Here is a 26,615-nt window from a genome sequence, read left to right as displayed (position 1 = left end):
CCATCGATACCCAACCAGCATGTTCCACTCCTCCCACCAAGTTGCTACATGCAGACTCAGTAAACAGAACAGACATGTAAACAGTAAACAAACTCAGTAAACAAACAGAACAAGAATGCACAATTAAAACATGGACAAATGTCTAGAAAACTACACATTTGAGTAAAGTCAAGACTATTAAAGAGGGCCATCAAAATCCACCATCAGAAAAACTAACATCAAGAAACAGAATTAATAACTACTAAAAAACAAGCCTTCAGATTAAGTGTAATTAATAGGTTCACAAGAAATGTGAAAGGATATTTCACATATTAAAAAGAATCAAGTGGAGATTTTGGAAATTTAAGAACTCAGTTTTCCAAATAAAAATTCAATGGACTGATCACAAAATAGATATGGCTGAAGAGTGAAAAATAAAGTTGAAAGATCAAGTGGAGAAATTCTCTCAAAATGCAGTTCAAAAGACCAGAGGTGGGAAGTATAAAAGAAAATTTAGATAGGAATTCCTTGCTAGTCCAGTGGTTAGGACTTGGTGCTTTCACTGCTGGGGCCTGGGTTCGATGCCTGGTCTGGGAACTAAGATCCTGCAAGCCACATGGCATGGCCAAAAATAATAATAATAATAATAATAATAATAATAATTTAAAAAATAATAATAATAAAAAGAAAAGAGGCAGCAGCCAGTTTGGCCCACTGGCTGTAGTCTGCCAACTTCTGCGTTATGGCTTTCAGCGCCCTCATTTGTAAGATAGGGACAATAATTATACCTACTTCATAGGGTTGTTCTGGGAATTAAATACGGTAATGTGTTAAGTACTTTGCTCATTGCCTTACACACACTAAGGTGCCAATAAATGTTAGCTATTGTTGTTGCTGATGTGCTTGTTCATGTAGGTGCTGAGAATGAAGAAGAAGGAGGTCATGTTTATTCAGCACTACTGTGCACACAGCAGGGCCAAGTCTTAAAGGGACTTACGGGATTTCATTTAGTTATTTTTATTTCTTAATAAAAATACCTCATGTTGGCATAGAAAAAAAGTTGGGGGAGGGGGGAGAAGGAGGCATGGAGGATGGATCCAGAAGTCCTACCATCCTGTTTTATAGGAATTCCATAATGAGAGAACAGAGGGAATGGAGGGGGGGAGAAAAAGAAGTAAATTATGTCCTACTTCCTAGAGGTGAAGAAAGGAGTAAGCTTTCACAGTAAAATGGCACACTGAGCACCAAGAATAATTTTTTTTAAAAAGACCTACACCTGGATTAATTATGATGAAATTTCAAAATACCGAGCATAAGGGAAATTCCAAGAAGTTTTGTTCCATCTTCTTACATTTGTAAGTGCATATTTCTAGGAAGGGGGCCCAGAACAAGTATCAAGTTCTCGAAAGAACAACCAAAAAGGAAGTCGAAAAACCACCAGCCTCTGTGAAGGCAACTTCTCCAAACAGGGGCGCTGGTGAAACGGGGCTTGACCCCCTAAGTGACACCCTTCCCCAAAGGTTGTTCCACATCTGGATCTTTAATTAAAAAAAAACAAACCTCATGCTGCCATAGGGGAAAAAAAGAAAAAAAAAAAACGGTTAGGAAGCATGGAGGATAGATCCGGAAGGTCTGCCATCCTGTTTAATAGGAATTCCAGAATAAGAGAAGAGAGGGTGTGGTCCCTTTCACTCCTTTTTCTTGCATACCTGCACAAGGAAAGTTTGACCAAGCTCAAAACCAGACTGCCCTTAACTCAGACAGCACATTATTATATTTTCTTCTCTCTGAGAGGAACATCTACAGAGGTTTTCCTCCAGGAATGTGCCTGCTTTTTAAAAAGTCTCTAAGACTCAAGAATGCTATTGGCATTTGCTACTCTGAAAATCTAGCTGGGGAAATGGGGTGGAAGGTGGGTCCTGAGAGCCCACTGCTGCCTTGCAGGGTTGGAGATGTGGAGATGTGGGCCTGATCAGTGTTCAAGCTGCGTTGGGAGGCTGGAGACTTGGGTTGGAGACTCAGCTCCGCTACTTCCAACTGTGTGATCAGTGTGATCCAGGCAGATCACCTTTACTTTCTGAGACTGTTTCCTGGTCAGTGAAATGGGAACACATTTGTTTCCTGGTCAGTGAAATGGGAACACATTTGTTTCCTGGTCAGTGAAATGAGAACACATTTGTTCTGCCTCTCAGCGTAGTTCTGAGGCTAAGGTGGTAAAACAACGAAGATGTTCTGAGATAGCAAATTCTAAACTAAGGGTCACTTATGCAGATGCCTTCAAGGGCCCTGTCACTTATGCAGATGCCTTCAAGGGCCCCTCAGGTAATGCAAATTTGTGAAGTGGCCAGCTTAAGACACTAGGGAATGGTGGAGACCCTGACCTAATGAACACTCTTGGAAGCCAAATTTGGCCCTGGGTCACCAGCCTGTGACCCCTGCTCTAAACAAAAATAAGGGTAATTAGAACAAAGCAGCTCTCAAAAATTGATGTAAAATAAAATTCTTTTTTCCCCCCCTGTTATGGGTTCAATTGTGTCATCCCCTCTCAAAAAAAAAAAAAAAAGAAAAGAAAAGTAGAAGTCTTAACCCCAACAATATGAGCTTATTTGGAAATAGGGTCATTGCAGATGTAATTAGTTAAGATGAGGTCACATTGGAGTAGGACTGGCCCCTAATCTAATATGACTGGTGCCCTTAGAAGAAGACAGTCATGTGAAGACAGAAAGGCACAGGGACAAGGCCACATGAAAACGCAGGCAGAGATTGTAGTGATGCACCTACAAGCCAAGGAACGCCAGGATTGCTGGCTATCATGGGAAGCTAGGAGAGAGGCATGGAACAGATTCCTCCTCAGAACCTCAAATGGAACTAATCCTACCCTCACCTTGATTTCAGACTTCTAGCCTCCAGAGCCGTGAGAAAATAAATTTCTTCAGTTTTAAGCCAGCTGGTTTGTGAAACGTTGTTATGGCAACCCGGGGAAACTAATACACTCCCCTAAATGGAACTTTATTTTACAACAGGCATGAATTTCTGATCTTCATCATGAGTCAGTGAATCTCCCAGCTTAACTGCTAACAGGCCCAAGGACTAGGGTGAGACCCATAAGGTGCCAGGGCCCACCATTGCTGGATGCAATCACTCTCAAGTTCCTGCAAGGGCCGATCCTTACGGTGGGTGCCTCCTTGAGAGCTGGGCACCTCTGGCTATGTCGGAGTGTGTGGCAGTAGTCCTGCTTGAACGCTTTATTTAAAATCTTTGAATGGTGCTTTGGAGCTAATTATAAAACGTAGTTTCCAGCCACCTTAACCCAGGGTAGAGCAAACATGTACTTCTCACCATCTCAGAATACTTCCGTTTTGCTTAAGATGGAGGTTGAAGGGTAGCAGAATATGCCACCCCAAAATGTGGCTGTAGGAGTTCAGGACATGCCACTCCAAAATATGCTGCTTTGATATATTATTTGGGGCTGTAAGCACTTGAAAAACAACAAATGCAAGGAGAGGCTTTCTCTGAACTCCCCTTATCTGTCTGAAGACAGAACCTCGGAAATGAACTCAGTTGTCATAAATCTATTCCCCAGGGGTAGCATCAGCTAGTGAAGACTGACTCTTATCAGAGGAGAGGAGGCCATAAATCATCCAGACACACTTTGTCACAAATTATCATACCTCCCATCTATTCTTCTAAGGGCCCATTCATCTTTCCTAAAAATCATTTCCTCTCCTCTTAGGCCTAATCACCTTTCACTATTAAGATGGTATTTAATCCTGACTTCTAAGCCACCTTAGGGAATTATTCATTTTTCCCTGGGTATCTCCCACATATGCATGAGGTAGACACGTTAATAAACTTCTGTTTGCTTTGCTCTTGTTAATCTGTGTTTTATTACGTGAGTCTCAGACCAGAACTCAGAAGGGTACAGAGAAAATCATTTTTCCTCTCCTACAGTTTCTGGGGATGAGATGGGACCATTGAGACATCCTACTCAGATGGAATCCTGGGAACACTGGCAGAAGGGTGAGAATTCTTACCAAAGTTGGCACTCCTGGATCTCCATCTGGAGGGCCCAATCAAGGGAGGAAGGTAAAATTTCGTGTGGTCCCTTCCTTTCCAATGTCAGATTAGCAGGAGAAAAACATTACTAAGGATTAGTTCTTTGAATTGTGACTCTTATGAATTTGGTTTTTGGAGTACCCTTTGGTTATCTATCCTTTCCCTCCCAGAAACAACTACTGCTTTCCTTTTTGTCTACTTTGTGTCCTGAGACCTTGGCTTGCAGGTAGGCTGTTGGTTCTTGTGTGTACAAGTGGCTCAAACATCAGTTTAGGGGCCCCAAGAATGTGGCCAGACAAGACTGTGGGTCACACCCCATTTGCAGCTAGCCTCCTGTTGCAGGGGAGCTAAGCCTTTTTTTTTCCAGCGATATTTGTGAGTAGTTCTGGATCTTGGGAGAGTTGCATCTTTTGCACCCTTTTTCAGGACAGCTCTTGCGTCCATAGTTAACTCATAAAAGTTTTGGTTTTGAGTCACTTGATAGTTATACCTTTGGTATAAAAGAAAAGGGAAAGAGATAAGTTTTAAAAAGAAGTTCAGTATTGTCAGAAATATTTACTGTTTGTCCTGGCTGAAATCTGATATAATATCAAAAGGATTTTTTTTTAAGAGTTCTATGGTCAGAAGATGGCCTAATTGGAAGCTGATATTCAGAGCCTGATAGAAGCTTTTTAATTTTTTTAAATGTCTTTATTGGAGTATAATTGCTTTACAATGTTGTGTTAGTGAATCAGCTATATGTATATATATATTCCCATATATATATATCCTCATATCCCCTCCCTCTTGCATCTCCCTTCCACCCTCCCTATCCCACCCCCCTACGTGGTCACAAAGCACCAAGCTGATCTCCCTGTGCGATGCAGCTGAGAAGTTTTTTTTTTAAAGACTTCTCTGTTCTCTCTATTTGATCGTGTTCCTCCCATGAGGACTTTCTGGTCAACCGAAACGCTTTTTTTTTTTTTGCAACCTCTTACTCAATTTATTATTTATTTATTTTTTAATTTGGTTGTGTTGGGTCTTAGTTGCGGCACGTGGGCTCCTTAGCTGCAGCTTGAGGGCTCCTCAGTTGTGGTTTGTCGGCTCCTGAGTTGTGGCATGTGAACTCTTAGTTGTGGCATGCATGTGGGATCTAGTTCCCTGACCAGGGATTGAACCTGGGCCGCCTGTGTTGGGAGTGCAGAGTCCTAACCACTGCGCCACCAGGGAAGTCCCAACTGAAACCCTCTTCTCGGACCCCTGCTGACTGCATTCTCTGCCAGTTGTGTCCACTTCCTTTTTGTTGACATGATTTTGCTAAGGATAATTTGAAACTTCACTGGGAAAATTTAAGATCTCCCCAGACTGGCTCCTCTAAGACCTCTTCCTTCCCATATCCCCTGCTCCTCTTTCCTCCTTTTGCTGTCTTCCATCTTCCATTCAGCGCCCTTGAATCCTTTGCTATGTCCCCCCTCAAACTCCTACCTCCTCCAGCCCTCTGTCCACCCTGCCAGACCTTTCCCTTCCCACTTCAGCCCCTCAACTCCCTACAGTCACTTGCACTTTAGGCCCCCATACCCTCCATCAGGGGCTCTCAAAGACCTATAAAAGCAACTACTTGGGGCTAAAAAGGAAACAGGAGCTTTTGGAAGTTGGGAAACTGAAAACTCTTGAAAGTCTTCTCCACAAATACTAGTGAAAACTTTAGCCATCTAGTGGGTAACCGTAACATATTCATCTGCCAGAAACACAATTTGGATCCAACTGTTCTTTCATGTACTAGTGAGTTTTGAATTAATGTACCTGACATATGGCTAAAATTTTTAAATGAAAGCTGTAAGATCTCAGTTTGCATTTGTCTGTATGTTTATGTATGCCTATACATGTATGTTATGTATATGTGATATTTTTCCACCTCTGGATGGTGGTGCCAAAATTGATTTGTAAAAGAGCTCTATTTAATTGGCTTAAAGAAAAATAAGTGCTGGGCTTATAACTACTGAGCCTGCGCTCTAGAGCCCGCGAGCCACAACTACGGAGCCCATGTGCCTAGAGCCTGTGCTCCACAACAAAGAAGCCACTGCAATGAGAAGCCCACGCACCGCAACGAAGAGTAGCCCCCGCTTGCCGCAACCAGAGAAAGCCTGCATGCAGCAACAAAGACCCAAAGCAGCCAAAAATAAATAAATAAATTTATTTTTAAAAAAGTAATAATGTTTAACCTTCTTAAGTTATATTTGTATGGGTGTTATATTATCAATATAGGTGTTCCAGAAATTATATGAAATTCCTAGAATCTGATATGTCCTGGTATAATGTTATCAGTCATAACTCTAGTTATCATCTTAAACTGTTGTACAACACAGAAATAACCAAATTTCCTTGTCAATTGTGTTTAAATGAACTCTCATCAGGTTTTTAACCATGGCCATTTTTAAGTCTTTTGGTCAGTCACAGACAGTTATTGTTTTAGTCTGATGTTTCCTGAAAGCTTTTGCAAGTAGCTATGATCCAAAAACACTTTGTCTTCAGATTCATGGAAAGGACTTTGATAAGTGCTCTAGAATATCAGTTTCCAATAACTTTGAGATCATACCATTGAACTGGGTAGGAATTTCCAGAACTCTAACAGAAAAACAGAATGATTCATAAAACTACTAGCTCAAGATCAAGCAAACAAGAATTAATTACCTGGGACTGAATAAACTGATGAGTATGATTACAATAATTATGACTTTTTGTTTGAAACATTGCTAGTTCTTTAATGTTTTGTTTTCCAGATTTAAGAAAACTTTTCTCTTTTCTCTTAAGCTATCTATGATTTATGGCACTTTGGTAAAGTGTACCTTTGTAAACAGAATTGAGGCATTTATCTTTTCTCCCTACCTGATCCCTCCAGAATTCAGACTCTTATTGAGTATTCTTATTTTCATGGCAATATAACTATTTGTGTAAGTTTGATAAGAATCTGTTCTCCTTGTGATAGGACACAATTGGAAACATTGGTTATATTACTAAGGCTTTGACTAGGATATCAAATTTGAGAATGATGTACATAGAATCAGATATGGCCAGACAGCTTTATGGAAATAAGGTTGACTTTAAGGAGCCAATGCTTATTAAGGTCCCTTCTGAGAAACTTCCTGGTTCCTTGATTTCAGGGTTTCCAGCCTTACCAGGTGAGTAAGGAAGATCAATTCCTGGCAGACCCAGGAACCTCAGGATATTTTGGTGACTTGGAGCACAGAGGAATTCACCCAAATGCATAGATAGGCATGTGAAGTCTGATGATGAGTTCTTGGTTTGGCTTCCTAGCCTTGAAAGTCTTTTAAAAGTCCAATCTGAGATTCCTTATGAAAGTTCCAACAAAGCAGATTTTAAAAGAACCTATATGGTCAATTGCTATACTTGCTGCACTTATGTAAATAATCAGGCCAAGTTTAGTAAGACTAGACTTATTCTGCAAACAGATTCATCTTACCGTGATTACCTTTGCTAGAAATGGGGGTGATTGTACAGAGAAAAATTATGTTTCAATAGAAAATTATAACACATCCTTGTGGGTATGAGATTCTAGCCCTGTGCATTGTCTTTGAAGTTTTGTTATCTACCTGCAAACTGGACTGGATCTTGAATTCTAGTCTTCTCTAATATCTGGTTAAAACTCTCCAATCTAATGCTTGCAATTTTCTTTCACCCTTCTGACTTGGAGTCACTAAGAACAAAAACTTCCCTTTTCCAAAAGCCCTGGAAGCTGAAACTGGACAACTTGATATAAACCTCAGAGATATCACCACAAAAGATCATGTATGGACAACCTTCATGTCTGTTGCTGTCTGGATCACTCAGAAAGTTCACTGGAACACCCAATGACATCATCAGAAACATTTAAACTGTGAAAGGTGCTTCTAGCCCAGTATCTAGAAATCTTCTCATGGCTGCCTTCTGGACTCAGAAACTGACTTATAGTGTGCTCCAACTATTATTTGTTTTGTTTCCAAAGATATGCCTCTTATCAAATACCTGCTAGTATCCCACCTGCAATACCACCTCCTGGAATGAGGCACAGTTGTTTAACTGAACCGACCTATTCTCAGGACTAAGAGACTGGTTCAATGAGATCTACCAACTCAGCTTCTAGACTGTGAAATTTCTTGAGGAATTTTCAAAGGTGGGGAATGAGGGTAGCAGAATATGCTGCCCCAAAATATGACTGCAGGAGTTCAGGACATGCCACCCCAAAATATACTGCTTTGGTATATTGATTATTTTGAGCTGTAGGCACTTGAAAAAATGGCAAATGCAGGTAGAGCTTTCTCTGAACCCCCCTTGTCTGTCTAAAGATAGATCCTCCAAAAGGAACCCATTTGTCAAAAATACCCTCCCTAGAGGCATCGTCGACAAGGGAAGATTGAGTCTTATCACAGGAAAGGAGGCTAGAAGTTGATACAACATGCTGACAAACTTGGTCACAAACTATCATACCTCCCTTCTACTCTTCTAAGGGCCCATTCATCTTTCCTAAAAATCATTTCCTCTCCGCTGAGAGTCCTACATTCCCCCTCTTTTTTCACTATTAAGCTGGTATATAATCCTGAATTCTAAGCCACCTCAGGGAGTCACTTATTTTCCCTTGGGGATCTCCCATGTATGCATAAGGTATACATGTTTATGATTTCTCTTTGCTTTTCTCTTGTTAATCTGTGTTTTTATTACGGAGGTCTCAGCAAAGAACTCAGAAAGTTAGAGGGGAAATTATTTTTCCTCCCTTTGAGGACTTACAAATTGGAGCTCTCTCTCTCCCACCTGCCTCATCCACTCCCATCAATCAATAAATCAGTAAATTCTCTATCCTAGGTGCTGGGGATTAAGAATTGAATAAGACACCAAAGGGTGGGGGAAACAGATTCATTTTTAAAAGATCAATTACCATACAGTGTTATAAGTGCTGTAAGAGAGACAATTTAAGGGCCTATGAGAACTCAGAGTGGTATATCACCCAGACCCCAACAGACTGAGGAGACAGGGTAAAAAGATGATATCTACACTGTCTCTTTAAGAATGGATAATTGTTAATTAGATGAGAAGAAGAAAGGAGGAAGCAAGAGGGGGTGACAGATTGGATGGAAGAGGAAAAGGAGGAGTCAGGAACAATGCCCAGGTCACTTGGGTGATGAGCAAATGTGATGCAGTCACTAAGACAGGAAAGGCCAAACAAGGAACAGATATAAAGGAAAACAGATTGATTCGGACTTGGACACGCTGAGTCTCAGGTGCCTGCAGATATCCAGGGAAAAATAAAATAACCAATGCCACATTTCCAAAGTGTGTTCTAGGAACCCCAAGTTCCAGGAGATGTTAATATTCCAGGAAAAGGGGGGCGGTCTGTTGCAGGTTGTACTAGCCCAGGTTCCCTAGAAAACAGAGCCTGAGGCAAAGATTATATGCTCAGGCTTTTTATGGAGGCACAAAACCAAAGCCTCAAGAATGATATAGGGCTTCCCTGGTGGCGCAGTGGTTGAGAGTCCGCCTGCCGATGCAGGGGACACGGGTTCGTGCCCCTGTCCGGGAGGATCCCACATGCCACGGAGCGGCTGGGCCCGTGAGCCATGGCCGCTGGGCCTGAGCATCCGGAGCCTGTGCTCCACAACAGGAGAGGCCACAACGGTGATAGGCCCGCATATCGCAAAAAAAAAAAAAAAAAAGAAAAGAAAGAATGATATAAAAGGGAAGAGAGGCATGGAGAGATGGAAAGCAATGTAAGATGCAGGCAGCAGCAGCTGGTTGGCCACAGAACTACACCACTGGCTACAGTTAAACAGTTAAGGAAAAACAAAAAGTCAAGAATCCAGGTCTCAGGCAGGGCTGAGAGAATCTGAGGAAATGTATTGATTATGTTCAATACAGATGTCAAATAAGTTTAAGAAATACGAGGTATTACACACTCCCTCTTTTTTTTTTAAGATTTATTTATTCATTTTATATTTTATTATTGCTGCATTGGGTCTTTGTTGCTGCACATGGGCTTTCTCTAGTTGCGGCAAGCGGGGGATACTCTTTGTTGTAGTGTGTGGGCTTCACATCGCAGTGGCTTCTCTTGTTGCAGAGCATGGGCTCTAGGCACACGGGCTTCAGTACTTGTGTCTCGCAGGCTCTAGAGTGCAGGCTCAGTAGTTGTGGTGCACGGGCTTAGTTGCTCCACGGCATGTGGGATCTTCCTGGACCAGGGCTTGAACCCGTGTCCCCTGCATTGGCAGGCGGACTCTTAACCAATGCCCCACCAGGGAAGTCCCACACTCCCTCTTAAACACTTGCAATGCATAATAGCACATTCACAGTTCTAGGAGCACCTCAGCAAAAAAGTCAATTTCATTCTATTTAACCCAGCATTTTCCAAACTTATTTGACCATGGAAGCTTTCTTTCATGTCCTACTTGTCTGTAGAAATCAGTTCTTTTCAGCTGTGGATACTAGAATCTGGGGCTCAGGAGAGAGTAAAAATTGGAAATAAAGATTTGAGAAACATACAGATAGTGATTGAAGCCTGGAGAATGAAGGGGATCATGCACGAAGAGTCTGTAGTTTGATCCTAATCCTGAGTCTTGGGATACACCAGTATTAAGGGACAAACACAGGAAGAACAGATTGGTTCAAGGTGGTGGAGTAGAAGGACATGCGCTCACTCCCTCTTGCGAGAGCACAAGAATCACAATTAACTGCTGAACCATCATCGAGAGGAAGACACTGGAACTCACCAAAAAAGATACTTCACATCCAAAGACAAAGGAGAAGCCTCAATGAGATGGTAGGAGGGGCGCAATCACAGTAAAATCAAATCCCATAACCACTGGGTGGGTGACTCACAAACTGGAGAACAATTATACCACAGAAGTCTACCCACTGCAGTAAAGGTTCTGAGCCCCACATCAGGCTTCCCAACCTGGGGGTCTGGTAACGGGAGGAGGAATTCCTAGAGAATCAGACTTTGAAGGCTAGCAGGATTTGATTGCATGACTTCGATAGGACTGGGGGAAACAGAGACTCCACTCTTGGAGGGCACACACAAAGTAGTGTGTGCACTGGGACCCAGGGGAAGGAGCAGTGACCCCATAGGAGACTGAGCCAGACCTACCTGCTAGCGTTGGAGGGTCTGCTGCAGAGACGGGGGGTGGCTGTGGCTCACCGTGGGGACAAGGACACTGGCAGCAGAAGTTCTGGGAAGTACTTCTTGGCGTGAGCCCTCCAAGAGTCTGCCATTAGCCCCACCAAACAGCCTATGGGCTCAGGTGCTGGGTCACCTCAGGAAAAACAACCAACAGGGAGGAAACTCAGCCCCACCCATCAGCAGACAAGCAGATTAAAGTTTTACTGATCGCTGCCAAACAGAGCAACACCCAGCACTACCCACCACCAGTCCCTCCCATCAGGAAACTTGCACAAGCCTCTTAAATAGCCTCATCCACCAGAGGGCAGAAAGCAGAAGAAAGGAGAACCACAGTCCTGCAGCCTGTGGAACAAAAACCACATTCACAGAAAGATAGACAAAATGAAAAGGCAAGGGACTATCTACCAGATGAAGGAACGAGATAAACCCCAGAAAAACAATTAAATGAAGTGGAGATAGGCAACCTTCCAGAAAAAGAATTCCAAATAATGATAGTAAAGATGATCCAGGGCCTCGGAAAAAGAATGGAGGCAAATATCTAGAAGATGCAAGAAATGTTTAACAAAGACCTAGAAGAATTAAAGAGCAAACACCTAGAAGAATTAAAGAACAAACAAACGGAGATGAACAATACAATGACTGAAATGAAAAATACACTAGAAGGAATCAATAGCAGAATAACTGAAGCAGAGGAACGCATAAGTGACCTGGAAGACAGAATGGTAGAATTCACTGCCACAGAACAGAATAAAGAGAAAAGAAAGAAAAGAAATGAAAACAGCTTAAGAGACCTCTGGGACAACATTAAACATACCAACATTCACATTATAGGGGTCCCAGAAGGAGAAGAGAGAGAGAAAGGACCCAAGAAAATATGTGAAGAGATTATAGTCGAAAACTCCCTAACATGGGAAAGGAAAGAGCCACCCAAGTCCAGGAAGCACAGACAGTCCCAGGCAGGATAAATCCAAGGAGAAACATGCCGAGACACATAGTAATCATACTGACGAAAATTAAAGACAAAGAAAAATTATTAAAAGCAACAAGGGAAAAACGACAAATAACATACAAGAGAACTCCCATAAAGTTAACAGCTGATTTCTCAGCAGAAACTCTACAAGCCACAAGGGAGTGGCACGATATATTTAAAGTGATGAAAGGGAAGAACCTACAACCAACATTACTCTACCCGGCAAGGATCTCATTCAGATTCGACGCAGAAATCAAAAGCTTTACAGACAAGCAAAAGCTAAAAGAATTCAGCACCACCAAACCAGCTCTACAACAAATGCTAAAGGAACTTCTCTAAGTGGGAAACATAAGAGGAGAAAAGGACCTACAAAAACAAACCCAAAACAGTTAAGAAAATGATAATAGGAACATACATTTGGATAATTACCTTAAATGTGAATGGATTAAATGCTCCAACAAAAAGACAGAAGTTCGCTGAATGGATACAAAAACAAGACCTATATATATGCTGTCTACAAGAGACCCACTTCAGACCTAGGGACACATACTGACTGAAAGTGAGGGAATGGAAAAATATATTCCACGCAAATGGAAATCAAAAGAAATCTGGAGGGCTTCCCTGGTGGCGCAGTGGTTAAGAATCTCCCTGCCAATGCAGGGAACACGGGTTCGAGCCCTGGTCCGGGAAGATCCCACATGCCATGGAGCAGCTAAGCCTGTGAGCCACAACTACTGAGCCTGCGCTCTAGAGCCTGTGAGCCACAACTACTGAAGCCCACACACCTAGAGCCCGTGCTCTGCAACAAGAGGCCCGCACACCGTAACAAAGAGTAGCCCCCACTCACTGCAACTAGAGAATGCCCGTGTCCCGCAACAAAGACCCAACTAGGTCAAATAAATAAATAAATAAATTTAAAAAAAGAAAGCTGGAGTAGCAATACTTGTATCAGATAAAATAGACTTTAAAATAATGTTACAATAGACAAGGAAGGACACTACATAATGATCAAGGGATCAATCCAAGAAGAAGATATAACAATTGTAAATATATATGCACCAAACATAGGAGCACCTCAATACATAAGGCAAGTGCTAACAGCTATAAAAGAGGAAATTGGCAGTAACACAATAATAGTGGGGGACTTTAACACCTCACTTACACTAATGGACAGATCATCCAGACAGAAAATTAATAAGGAAACACAAGCTTTAAATGACACAACAGACCAGATAGATTTAATTGATATTTATAGGACATTCCATCTGAAAACAGCAGATTACACTTCCTTCTCAAGTGCGCACGGAACATTCTCCAGGATAGATCACATCCTGGGTCACATATCAAGACTTGGTAAAATTAAGAAAATTGAAATCATATCAAGCATCTTTTCCCAACACAACGTTATGAGATTAGAAATAAAATACAGGGAATAAAAACATAAAAAACACAAACACATGGAGGCTAAACAATATATTACTAAGAAACCAAGAGAGGGCTTCCCTGGTGGCGCAGTGGTTGAGAGTCCGCCTGCCGATGCAGGGGACACGGGTTCGTGCTCCGGTTCGGGAAGATCCCACATGCCACGGAGCGGCTGGGCCCATGAGCCATGGCCGCTGGGCCTGCGCGTCTGGAGCCTGTGCTCCGCAGCAGGAGAGGCCACAGCAGTGAGAGGCCCGCGTACCGCCAAAAAAAAAAAAAAGAAACCAAGAGGTCACTGAAAAAATAAAAAAGGAAACCAAAAAATACCTAGAGAAAAATGACAATGAAAACTCGATGATCCAAAACCTATGGGATGCAGCAAAAGCAGTTCTAAGAGGGAAGTTTATAGCAATTCAACCCTACCTCAAGAAACAAGAAAAATCTCAAATAAACAATCTAACTTTACACCTAAAGGAACTAGAGAAAGAAGAACAAAGAAAATCCAAAGTTAGAAGAAGAAAAGAAATCATAAAGATCAGAGCAGAAATAAATGAAATAGAAACAAAGAAAACAATAGCAAAGATCAATAAAACTAAAAGCTGGTTCTTTGAGAAGATAAACAAAATTGATAAACCTTTATCCAGTCTCATCAAGAAAAAGAAGGAGAGGAATCAAATCAATAAAATTAGGAATGAAAAAGGAGAAGTTACAATAGACACCACAGAAATACAAAGCATCCTAAGAGACTACTATAAGCAACTCTATGCCAATAAAATGGACAACCTGGAAGAAATGGACAAATTCTTAGAAAGGTATAACCTTCCAAGACTGAACCAGGAAGAAATGGAAAACATGAACCAACCAATCACAAGTAATGAAATTGAACCTGTGATTAAAATTCTTCCAACAAACAAAAGTCCAGGACCAGATGGCTTCACAGGCAAATTCTATCAAACATTTAGAGAGGAGCTAACATCCACCCTTCTCAAACTCTTCCAAAAATTTGCAGAGGAAGGAACACTCCCAAACTCATTCTATGAGGCCACCATAATCCTGATACCAAAGCCGGACAAAGATACTACAAAAAAAGAAAATTACAGACCAATATCACTGATAAATATAGATGCAAAAATCCTCAACAAAATACTAGCAAACAGAACCCAGCAACACATTAAAAGGCTCATACACCATGATCAAGTGGGATTTATCCCAGGGATGCAAGGATTCTTCAATATACACAAATCAATCAGTGTGATACACCATATTAACAAATTGAAGAATAAAAACCATATGATCATCTCAATACATGCAGAAAAAGCTTTTGACAAAATTCAACACCATTTATGATAAAAACTCTCTGGAAAGTGGGCATAGAGGGAAACTACCTCAACATAATAAAGGTCATATATGACAAACCCACAGCAAACATCATTCTCAGTGGTGAAAATCTGAACACATTTCCTCTAAGATCAGGAATAAGACAAGGATGTCCACTCTTGCCACTGTTATTCAACATAGTTTTGGAAGTCCTAGCCACAGCAATCAGAGAAGAAAAAGAAATAAAAGGAATACAAATTGGAAAAGAAGAAGTAAAACTGTTACTGTTTGCAGATGACATGATACTATACATAGATAATCCTAAAGATGTCACCAGTAAACTACTAGAGCTAATCACTGAATTTGGTAAAGTAGCAGGATACAAAATTAACGCACAGAACTCTCTTGCATTCCTCTCTTGCATTCAACAGACGATGAAAGATCAGAAAGAGAAATTAAGGCAACAATCCCATTCACCATTGCAACAAAAAGAATAAAATACCTAGGAATAAACCTACCTAAGGAGGTAAAAGACCTGTACTCAGAAAACTATAAGACACTGATGAAAGAAATCAAAGATGACAGAAACAGATGGAGAGATATACCATGTTCTTGGATTGGAAGAATTAATATTGTGATAATGACTATACTACCCAAAGCAGTATACAGTTTCAATGCAATCCCTATCAAATTACTAATGGCATTTTTTACAGAACTAGAACAAAAAATCTTAAAATTTGTATGGAGACACAAAAGACCCCAAATAGCCAAAGCAATCTTGAGGGAAAAAAACAGAGCTGGAGGAATCAGACTTCCTGACTTCAGACTATACTACAAAGCTACAGTAATGAAGACAATATGGTACTGGCACAAAAACAGAAATAAAGATTAATGGAGCAGGATAGAAACCCCAGAGATAAACCCACTCACCTATGGTCAACTAATCTATGACAGAGGAGGCAAGGATATACAGTAGAGAAAAGACAGACTCTTCAATAAGTGGTGCTGGGAAAAGCAGACAGCTACATGTAAAAGAATGAAATTAGAACACTCCCTAACACCATACATAAAAATAAACTCAAAATGGATTAAAGACCTAAATGTAAGACTGGACACTATAAAACTCTTAGAGGAAAACATAGGAAGAACACTCTTTGACATAAATCACAGCAACGTCTTTTTTGACCCACCTCCTAGAGTAATGAAAATAAAAACAAAAATAAACAAATGGGACCTAATGAAACTTAAAAGCTTTTGCACAGCAAAGAAACTATAAACAAGACGAAAAGACAACCTTCAGAATGGGAGAAAATATTTGCAAATGAATCAATGGACAAAGGATTAATCTCCAAAATATATAAAAAGCTCATGCAGCTCAATATTAAAAAAAAACAAACAACCCAATCAAAAAATGAGCAGAAGACCTAAATAGACATTTCTCCAAAGAAGACATACAGATGGCCAAGAGGCACATGAAAAGCTGCTCAACATTACAAATTATTAGAGAAATGCAAATCAAAACTACAATGAGGTATTACCTCACACCAGTTAGAACGGGCATCACCAGAAAATCTACAAACAACAAATGCTGGAGAGGGTGTGGAGAAAAGGGAACCCTCTTGCACTGTTGGTGGGAATGTAAATTGATACAGCCACTATGGAGAACAGTATGAAGGTTCCTTAAAAAACTAAAAATAGGGCTTCCCTGGTGGCGCAGTGGTTGAGAGTCCACCTGCCGATGCAGGGCACGCGGGTTCGTGCCCCAGTCCGGGAGAATCCCACATGCCGCGGAGCGGCTGGGCCCGTGAGCCATGGCCGCTGAGCCTGTGCGTCCAGAGCCTGTGCTCCGCAACGGGAGAGGCCACGGCAGTGAGAGTCCCGCGTACCGCAAAAAAAAAACAAAAAACCGAAGCTTCCAGAGATAACTGTAAGCCCTCAGGATCATCATGCCTCTATCATCACGATCAGGAAAGAAGCCACGACCACTCTGCTACAGGAAGCTGCTAAACCAGGAAGCTAGTGACCAGGAAACAAGTCTGCCACAATCCACACCTGCAAAATTGATGCCTCACCTGCCCCTTCTCTCCACTTAGCTCCAGGTTCAAGTCCTGTTCAAGTTCACTTAATTAGCAATTCCTAAATCACATTTGGAATGCCAGCTGCAAGGGCATCTAGGTAGTGTGTCTTCCCAGCTTAAACTAGAAGGAAGTAGAAAGGGATATTGTGTGAATCACAGTATCCACCACTGGTGGTGTCACAGAAGCTCTAATAAGTGCTGATATCTGCCCCCCAATATCTATTCTCCCTTTCATCCATAGCAATAGACTACCCAGTATAAGGACATTTCCCAGCCTCTCTGCAGATAGATCTGACCCATGAGATTAAGTTTGGGCCAATAATATAAAAGTGAAAGTGTCACATAGCAGCTCCTGGGAATCTTTGAGAGACAGCAGGAGCATGTCCTTTATATTCTTCTTTGTCCCTCCTTCCAACATGCTGCTTGGAGCACCACCTTGGACTATGACGTTGAGGACTACACCCTGGTGTTGGCAGAGCAGAGCTAGAAAGAGTCACCCTTCCAGCTCTGATGACTGATTCTGTATACATGAAGAACAAATCAACCACAGTTATCTTGGATCACTGTCAGCAGAACCTAATTCTAACCAATACAGATTTCAAGGGCACTGGTTCTTGACATTTTGGCAGATCACTGATCCCTTCTGAGAATCCAATGAATGCCCTGGACCATCCTCCCTAGAAAGATGCAGATTTGTACAACACTTGGTATAAAAATTTTAAACACTGCATGTTGTTTCTTCCTTAAGACAATCTCTCATGGATCCCTAGTTAGGAAGCCCTAGAGTTGAGATTTTTCAAGAAGAAACAATTGTAATCGACAGGTAAATGAAAAATTTAAAGAAAAAGTAAGAACTGGGAAGTGGCCCCTGGATTTGGCTTCAGATTCCTGATGCCATTAGTAGGAGCAGTTTCAGTGCAGTGGGGTAAGGTGGGAGAGAAGCTACACTGTAGAGTGCCAGAAGAATGGGAATCAAGGAAGTGGAGGCAGCAAGATCATCAACTATTTAGAATAGCATGGCCCTGAAGAGAGTGGCGGCCAGGAGACAGTGGAGGCCATGGGCTCCAGGGAACATTTTCCTGGCCTTCCTCTGCTTCTAGGACTAGACCAGCCAGAGTTAGGGTAATCTGAGATATCCAATACCACTCAGTGTTGCAGCCCAACTGGTGGCTTTGGCCTTCACTGCCCTGGAAATGCTGATGCTGTCTCAAAAATTAGCATTGAGGGGGAGCCTGGGAGCAGGAAAGGTCCCTGCAGGAATGAAGGCTGGAGGATGTTTTGGGCCCAGTCAGAGTAGATACTATTAACTAAGTCCTTCCCCTTCAGACACCACACACTAGGGTGCCCTGGACATCCTTCCATGAGACGACTGCCCCTGCTGCCCCTCCGTCCCCACTTCTGGTGTTGCTGCTGTGACTGGATCCAAGACCTGAAACCAGTGCGTCCAATAGCCTCCACACAACGGTGGAGCTAATGTCCAAGCAGACCATAGCCAGTCCTCAGGAGAGGAGAGGGAAGCACACCACGTATCCTGGTTTCTCTTCTCACCAGGAAGCTCCTTCATGCTCTTCTGCAATCAGGCCTTGCACTGGCATTCCTGGCATGTCTCCATGACTCTCTCCACCCACACCTCCTCAACCCTGCTCTGCGATCCCAGCCTCATCCCTTTCTTCTCACCCTGAGCCCTTCCTTTCATCATCCCTGAACACATTAGTCACTTACATCCTCTCTTTTTTTAGCATCATCCTTTCTAATGATAAAACCACCTTCCCAATGAAAGATTTATTGTGCAGGGAACCCTCCCCAGCTCCCCATGGTGCTGAAATTAGACAAAGGCTAGTCACATGTGGGAAACTGGAGAAGGAAATGGCTGATTTACACCCGAGCCCTGGGGAACAGCACCATCAGTGGGAGCCTATGGCAGAGGCTCCACCCTGAGTGGCGGAACTTTTATGGGGACACAAACTGCCCATTTATCTCCTATCTTGGGAGGAAGCAAGGATCCTCACTGGGGCCTGGCACTTGCCGGTTTGCTGATTGCTGGGCCAAACTGTCAGGTTTTAGTAGTCCTTCAAGGGCATCCAGGGAGAAAGCGATGGTCCCGGGTCAGAGCTGGAGCAGGGTTTGCTCTCACCTCTGTGGCCTCCACTTCCCAGGACATACTCCTGCTGCTCTGGACCACGGCAACCTCCAGAAAGGAGACTGGGCTTACGAAATGGAAATTGTCCAGCAAAACTTATAAACATCCCACCGGCACCCACCTTACTTCCCACTACCAAGGCCCCAGTGTTCAAAAAATACAGAGCTTAGCAGCCACAGAAAGCCTTTCAGATAAATTAGAGCTGAGCCAAACATTCAAGTACCGGGGGCCTGGTTCCCTAGGGCAGCCTCGTCCTCCTCCCCTGACCAGCATTTCCTGGGTGAGGAGGAAGAATTCAGCAAAAGGAGTAAACGTCCCCCTGGAATTTTAGCAAGGGGCCTGGAAAGAAACACAGGCTCTGGCCTCTGAAAAACCTGGGTGGCAATCCCATCCCTGCCACTGACCTGCTGTGTGACTTTGGTCATATCCCTTAACTTCTCTGAGCTTCCACTTGCTTTCTCAACTGTTGACTAAGAATTAGAATTCCCCTTATATACGGTTGTAAGAATTAAACAAAATCAGGTCTGCAGAGTTCCTGGCTGTTATTAAGTTACCAACCTGCTTGGAGATACAGCCTCTAAAAGAAACTGTTTCCCATTTTCTGAAATGCTCTCCTCTCTGCCCTTAGCTTCCCTTTCTCCTCTCTCTTCATTTCTTTCCCCAGCACGGGGAAAGATCTAAGTCCCCACTATTCGAAGGTCCAGGGTGGCAAGCAGCCTCGTCCAGGAGTTTGTGAGAAATGCAGAATCTGAGGCCTCACCTCAGACTCCCTGAGTCTGAACCTGCATTTTAATAAGATCCTCAAGTATTTCTCTGTGCAAATTAAAGTTTGAGAAGCACTTGCACTGGGTTACCCCTTGCTTCTTTTATTTACAACATCAAATAGAACTGAATTTCACACCATTTAATGGGAGTTTCCCTCTAGCAAATTGCTACACACTAAAATCTCCTTAATTGTGACACTTGAGCAACAACAAATCATAATATTAATTAAAATAATAACACAATCTAATATGTGTTTAATGCTTTGGTATTTACAACACTCTTATTTTTCTTTCTTTATTTTTTTTGAGGTACGCGTGCCTCTCACCGCCGTGGCCCCTCCCATTGCGGAGCACAGGCTCCGGACGTGCAGGCTCAGCGGCCACGGCTCACAGGCCCAGCCGCTCCGCGGCACATGGGATCCTCCAGGACCGGGGCACGAACCCATGTCCCCTGCATCGGCAAGCGGACTCTCAACCACTGCGCCACCAGGGAAGCCCTACAACACTCTTTTATACCCACATAATCTCATCTGATTCTAGAATATGGGATGGCTATCTTCAATCAGAGAGTGTTTGAGTGAGCGAATGACTAAATGATTGAATGGATGACTTGGGGACTATTTAGTGGAGAGAAACTGAATTACAAGAGGGCTTTTAGGATTACACCAATGAGCAATTTTGTCCAGTCGCTGGTAAGTGATTCAAAACAACAGTGACCTAAACAAGATAGGGACTTATTTTCCTCTCACATGATAAACCATCTGCAGGCAGGTCAGGCTGGTATGGGGATTCTACAAGGTCTCAGAAGCTGGAATCTGTCATCTGCTCTGCCATCCTCAGCGCATGATGTCCATCTTCAAGATCACCTCATGAGTGAAAGATGGCTGTTGGAGCTCACCCATCAAATTCATGTCCCAGGGACAAAGGAAGAAGAATAGGGGGAAAGGGAAAAGGGGTGCTTGCTGAGTTAACTCCTTTAAACAGCTTTCCCAAAATCCCACCTAATCACTTCCACTGACCTCTCATTAGCCACCCCCACTTGCAAGGAAGGTTGGGAAATGTGGTTTTATTAGCCAGATACATGGTGCCCCCAACATAGGAGTAAGTAAGGTGGGGATAATGGCTATTAGGATGAAAGTTAGCATTCTCTGCAGAAAGGGGTATGAATGAAAGGGAAGAATGCATATACAGATCATGTTCAGTGTGTCAAGGCCTTCTTGGAAGTGTTTTGTGTTTCTCCCCATGCAACAGCTCAATAAGGAATAGAACAGGGCTTCCCGGGTGGCCCAGTGGTTGAGAATCCACCTGCCAATGCAGAGGACATGGGTTCAAGCCCTGATCTGGGAAGATCCCACATGCCGCAGAGCAACTAAGCCCCTGCGCCACAACTACTGAGCCTGCGCTCTAGGGCCCACGAGCCACAACTACTGAGCCCGTGTGCCACAACTACTGAAGCCCACGTGCCTAGAGCCCGTGCTCCGCAACAAGAGAAGCCACTGCAATGAGAAGCCCGCGCACCACAAACAAGAGTAGCCTCCGCTCGCCGCAACTAGAGAAAGCCCACGTGCAGCAACGAAGACTCAACGCAGCCAAAAATAAATAAACAAATTTATAAAAAAAAATAAATAAGGAATAGAACAGTCTGGACAGGAGGGAGTGGTCCCTGCTAGGCTGCTTCTAGGGAAAAGGAAAGAGTCTCCTTACCAATGTATTACCTGAGGGCTCAAAATGGGGGGAGGTGAAAAATCAGGCCCCTTAGCTGGTCCAGCTCAGCTGGAGTGTTGTTTTCTCTCCAGAGGATGCTGGTTCATGATGGAGTTGTCATCACTCGTGCTCTTCTTCCTGCCTGGGATGCTCTCCCTCCTCGACATCCTAATTCCAATCTTCTTCCACCCAACCCCTGCCCCATCCTTCAGTTCTCAGCTTGTATGTTCTCACAACTCTGTGATATATTTTGTAGGGGAGCAAAATTTGCCACCCCAGAATACGTCTCTTTGGCATGAGGAAGAAACAAAAGACTCAAGAAGTCTTTTTCTTTGTTTTCTTTTCACCTCCCCCTTAACTACCTAAAAGAATTCAGAGAGAGGGCCTTCTCCAGGAAAGAGAACTATCACCAGAGCTATCTATAGTATAATATGAACTAGGTGTGGTAGACAGACAGGAAACTAGCAAAGTCTGTTTGTTAAAATTCCTCTCTCTGTCCCATTGTTTCTACACGGCCCAGCAAACATTTAACAAACATTTGCTCTTTTTTCATCTTCCTACAAATTGCCTTCCTTCCCTTTGAAGTCCCAGACACGTGCTCCCTTCTCTTTAGTCCAGAATGACATATATACCTCATGCTGCCTGTATTTGGAATCTCTCATGTTAATGTGGATTTCTTGTACATAAGTAATTAAATTTGATTTTCTCCTGTTAGTCCGTCTCGTGTCAATTTAATTCTTAGACCAGACAGAAGAGCAGAGAAAGGTAGAGGAAAATTTTTTTCCTTCTTGACAGTTCTCATAAACCTGGATTTTACCTGTATAGTACTTGTTCCAGGTCTGTCCTGCCCTAGCCTCCAAGTATAAGGTCCCTGGGGGTATATACCACATCTATCCTATTCATCGTTAAATTTCCAGTACTTTGAGGGTTTTGGGGGCGTTTTTGTTTTGTTCTTATAAATTTATTTATTTTTGGCTGCACTGGGTCTTCGCTGATGTGCGTGGGCTTTCTCTAGTTGCGGCGAGCGGGGGCTACTCTTCGTTGTGTTGCGCGGGCTTCTCATTGTGCTGGCTTCTCTTGTTTCAGATCACGGGCTCTAGACGTACGGCTTCAGTAGTTGTGCCACATGGGCTCAATAGTTGTGGCTTGTGGGCTCTAGAGCGCAGGCTCAGTAGCTGTGGCACACCGGCTTAGCTGCTCCATGGCATGTGGGATCTTCCCAGACCAGGGCCCGAACCTGTGTCCCCTGCATTGGCAGGTGGATTCTTAACCACTGCGCCACCATGGAAGTCCCAAATTTCCAGTACTTTGCACAGTACCTGGAACATAGTAGATGCACCAGAAATATTTCTTGAATGAATAAATGTGTTTGATAAGGAAGTTCATACTATTCCTTAGCTCTTTGGATCAATAACAACAACAACAAAATCTATCTAAACTAGCTTAAGCAAAAAGGGGAAACTTAATTTTAATGATATCAGAGTCTAGATTACAGCCTAGCCTCAGGAATGGAGCAGAATCAGAAACTCAAACACCACTGGAAGTCTCCTCATCTTTCATTCTCTCTCATCAGACCAGCTTCCCCTGCTTGTTACTTCCACACAGTGAGAAAAATATGACTGTCAAGAGAACCTCAGGGTTATATGTTATTGGACCAATCAGCTGGAAAGAAGTTAAAATAGCTCTTTCTCTCTCCAAAATTCCCAAACAGAAAAATTATTGTTCCAGTGTGGGTCAAGTGCCTGACCCTGGACCAATCAAGTGACCAGGGGCCAGGGGCCAACTGTAGAAACATGACAGTTCCCACTGCAACCTTGTAGTTTGGGTGTGGGAGAGCTGACTCCTGGAAGAGAGGTTTGGGGCAGACCAAACTGTGGACGACCACTGAAGTGAGCATGGGCTCCCCAACACACACCAGCCCAGCTCCTCGGCCACAGCTCCAGCATCTCCTTGGATTCATGCCAGGTTCTCTGGGGCCTCCACTGGGTCCCAGGGCGCTTGCTGGAGTTCTCTGGTAGATTCTAGTATCTGGATTTCACTCTTCATTAATTACTCAGAACCGTTCTTCCCCAACAATGCCAGTGTTCAGAGGGACCATGGGCACTTGAGGCTTCGCAGGGAAGGCCTCCTCAACAACCAGGAGGTCCTGCTGGGCCTTCCTGGCTGCAGAAGGTGGAAAGTGGAGTCCGGAGAGACATTAGGCAAGGTCAGACCTCAGGAGGAGGCAGCTCTCTCCATGATTTCCCCCAACAACCACTCTATCCTACCAATTACATCTGGCCGTCATGCAGCTCTGAGAGCTGGGCTTCCACAACCATGTAACAAATGAGGAAACTAAGGCCCTGAAAGGGGGCAGGATAGGAGGCGTAGTCATTCAGCGGATCAACAGCAAAGATAACACTTGGAGTGAAGACTGCCGCCATGTCCTGCCTGCCACCCGCTGCACATGGTGGGCTGTCGCTCCAGGACCTTGCTTCAGATGTATAAGCTCCCCCATCCATTAAATCATTGATGTCTCTGTTGCTGACTCCGGGCTCTTTCTTCAGTCTTGAAGCAGGGCAAGCACAGGCCTTGTAGGCCTGTGGGGTGCGGCACAACATGTAGACATAAAGAGACCATCTTCCAGAGCCCATCTAGGAAGGATGATGAGAAACCCATAGTCTGAATAAGTGCAGAACCCAGCTCCCCCCACATGTTCCAGCTCATCTTGCCTGGCCTCCTCATCCGTCAGTGGGGCTCTGGCCTCCTCATTGGCCAGTGGGGCTCCCAGCCTCCGAAGCAGCAATGAAAACTCTCATGCAGCATCTTCAGAAATACTCTGGGCTTCAACCATTACCCCAGGCCTTCCAGCCGAAGCTAATTTTAAAAAATGTGAAAGGATTTTTCTAGAAATGGCAAGACACTGTACATGGAGAGTTGGATGTTACTTGGCTCCTGTGTTAGAAACAGTTTAGGTACCTTACTGTGAAAGTGAGTCCTACAGTATTTCAGTAAAAGGTATTCATAGCAAAAAAAAAAAAAAAAGATGACACGAACTTAAGCCTCCTTTTTTTATGCTCTTAGTATAGGGACTGGAAGAACTTGACATTTCTGCAGAGACATGGCTGTGCTCACCAAACACAGACTACATTTCCCAGGCCCCTTCGCATCTAGGTATGGACCATGTGATTGAGTTCAGCCCATAGGAGAAGGGTAGAAGAAATGCAAGCCACCTCCACATTTGCCCATAAAATATTCCAAGTAATCTTCCACACCCTCTCCCTTTCAGCTGTGAGGCTGGAAGCAAAAGGCTCTGAGGTGGCAGAGCTTCCTAATGGAAGAAGGCCGAATCTCTCATTTCACCGCTTGAAGGAGAGCTGCCCAGGAGAGAGCCACCCTACCAAGAAGATCTGCTGTGGACTTTACTGGAGCAAGAAATAAATCTCTACTGTATGTTAAGCCACTGGGTTTGGTTTTTTTTTTTTTTGGCCTTGCCGCACGGCTTGCAGGATCTTAGTTCCCCAACCAGAGATCAAACCCAGGCCCTCAGCAGTAAGAGCACGGAGTCCTAACCACTGGACCATCAGGGAATTCCAAGCCACTGAAATTTTGAGGCTATATGTTATTATCCATAGCCCAGCATACCTAGACTAGTACATCTCTGGTGAAGGCCCTCTTCTCTATGGAGAATTAGACCTGACCTCCTCTAGCACTCTCTCTGTCCTTTGACTCTGACAAAGACGCAAACTGCAAAGGGGCAGTGCAGCTTTGCAATTAGGAACAGAGGCCTTAAATCCAGTCACATCTGAGTCTGAACTCAAGACCCACCACAGACAGACCTAAGCAGCTTTCTTGATCTCTTTGAGCCTATTTCTACATGTGTAAAATAATGATACCCAGTCCAAATGTGTTTGTAAGGATTCAGTGAGATATGATGTGCCAGTGGTCTCTGCCCTGGGGAGAATGAGGGAGAATGGATCTGGAGGGGTGAACAAAAGGCAGCAGGGCACCATGTCAATCAAGGGAAGGCTGGATTCTGTTTTATTTGGAATTTTTCAGCAGGAGAGTTCACCACTGCAGAAAAGCATAATGCAATTGCAACAGTACTGGTGGTATTTGAGCCATTACTATAACATGTCTGTATCAGTGACGGTTGCATTTGCAGTTGTTGCAGATTGGCGGGGAATAACTACTTCATTATATCTTCTAGTGAGGGTCTGCCCAAGCATTTCCCTGCTGAAAAAAACAAGTGTATGTATATATGTACATAATCTTCTCTGTATGGTTCCAATTTTAGTATATGTGCTGCCCAAGTGAGCATGAACTATATGTTCTATTATTATAAATTCTTTCTATTTCCCCCTTTACACTAATTGTGGCATTTTGTGGTTTAATATTATTGAACTGGGATGTAGGCTGGTTACATTATCTATAAATGCTGAAGTGGCACTGAAACGTATTATAAGAAAAGGGCACTGGGTTGCATAAAGTTGAGAACTACAAGGTGTAGGTGACTCAATGCCAGCACACTAAGAAGTGCTCGGTAAACAGTACCTATTTTTAGGAAGTCTGTTATCACCCTTCATCGCCTCCAGGCACCGTTGGGTTGAGGACCCTGGAGACCAGTCCTGCTGTGAGTCACCAGCGCGGTCGGTCGCGGAGAAGAGGGCGCAGACTGGAAGCCAGTTCCCCTGGGGGGGGGTGGCGCTAAATGACGCAAGCGTGGGTCCCAAGCAACCGACACTGACACCACGGACCGCTCCCTCGGAAGCAAGGTGTCTCCTGAGGCAGGGACTCTTTCTCTCGAGCCCTGAAAGCCCCGCGACACCCTGTACCAAGGGCGCCTGCGCGGCTCCCTCGACGCAGACCAGCATCCTGGGCTTTCCCCCAAAGCCGCGCAGTGGGGCGGGGCCTGGCTCCAAAGCCGCCAACCAGGCGCGCCCGGCCCAGCTGACGTCAGCGAGTTGGACGGGTCGGGGAGGAGTGGAGTTGGCCTGGAAGCTAGGCCGTCTCACCCCCAGGGGAAGGGAGGAGGTGGGAGAATTGGGAGAAGAGGGAAGGAG

General features: G+C 43.7%; 1 long non-coding RNA gene across 1 annotated transcript in view; it reads right to left on the bottom strand.

The window, feature by feature from the left end:
- Window positions 1–26,419, bottom strand: part of LOC117203383 (uncharacterized) — a 43,140-nt gene extending 16,721 nt beyond the window's left edge. Inside the window, exon 1 of the long non-coding RNA XR_007477972.1 lies at window positions 26,107–26,419. This is a non-coding gene — a long non-coding RNA (uncharacterized LOC117203383). The remainder of the gene's footprint in view (window positions 1–26,106) is intronic.
- Window positions 26,420–26,615: the final 196 nt, after the last annotated feature.

The sequence above is a fragment of the Orcinus orca genome, chromosome 6 (genome assembly GCF_937001465.1).
Source record: "Orcinus orca chromosome 6, mOrcOrc1.1, whole genome shotgun sequence".
In the NCBI taxonomy this organism is placed as follows: Eukaryota; Metazoa; Chordata; class Mammalia; order Artiodactyla; family Delphinidae; genus Orcinus; species Orcinus orca.
This window is presented reverse-complemented; position numbering and strand designations above follow the sequence as displayed.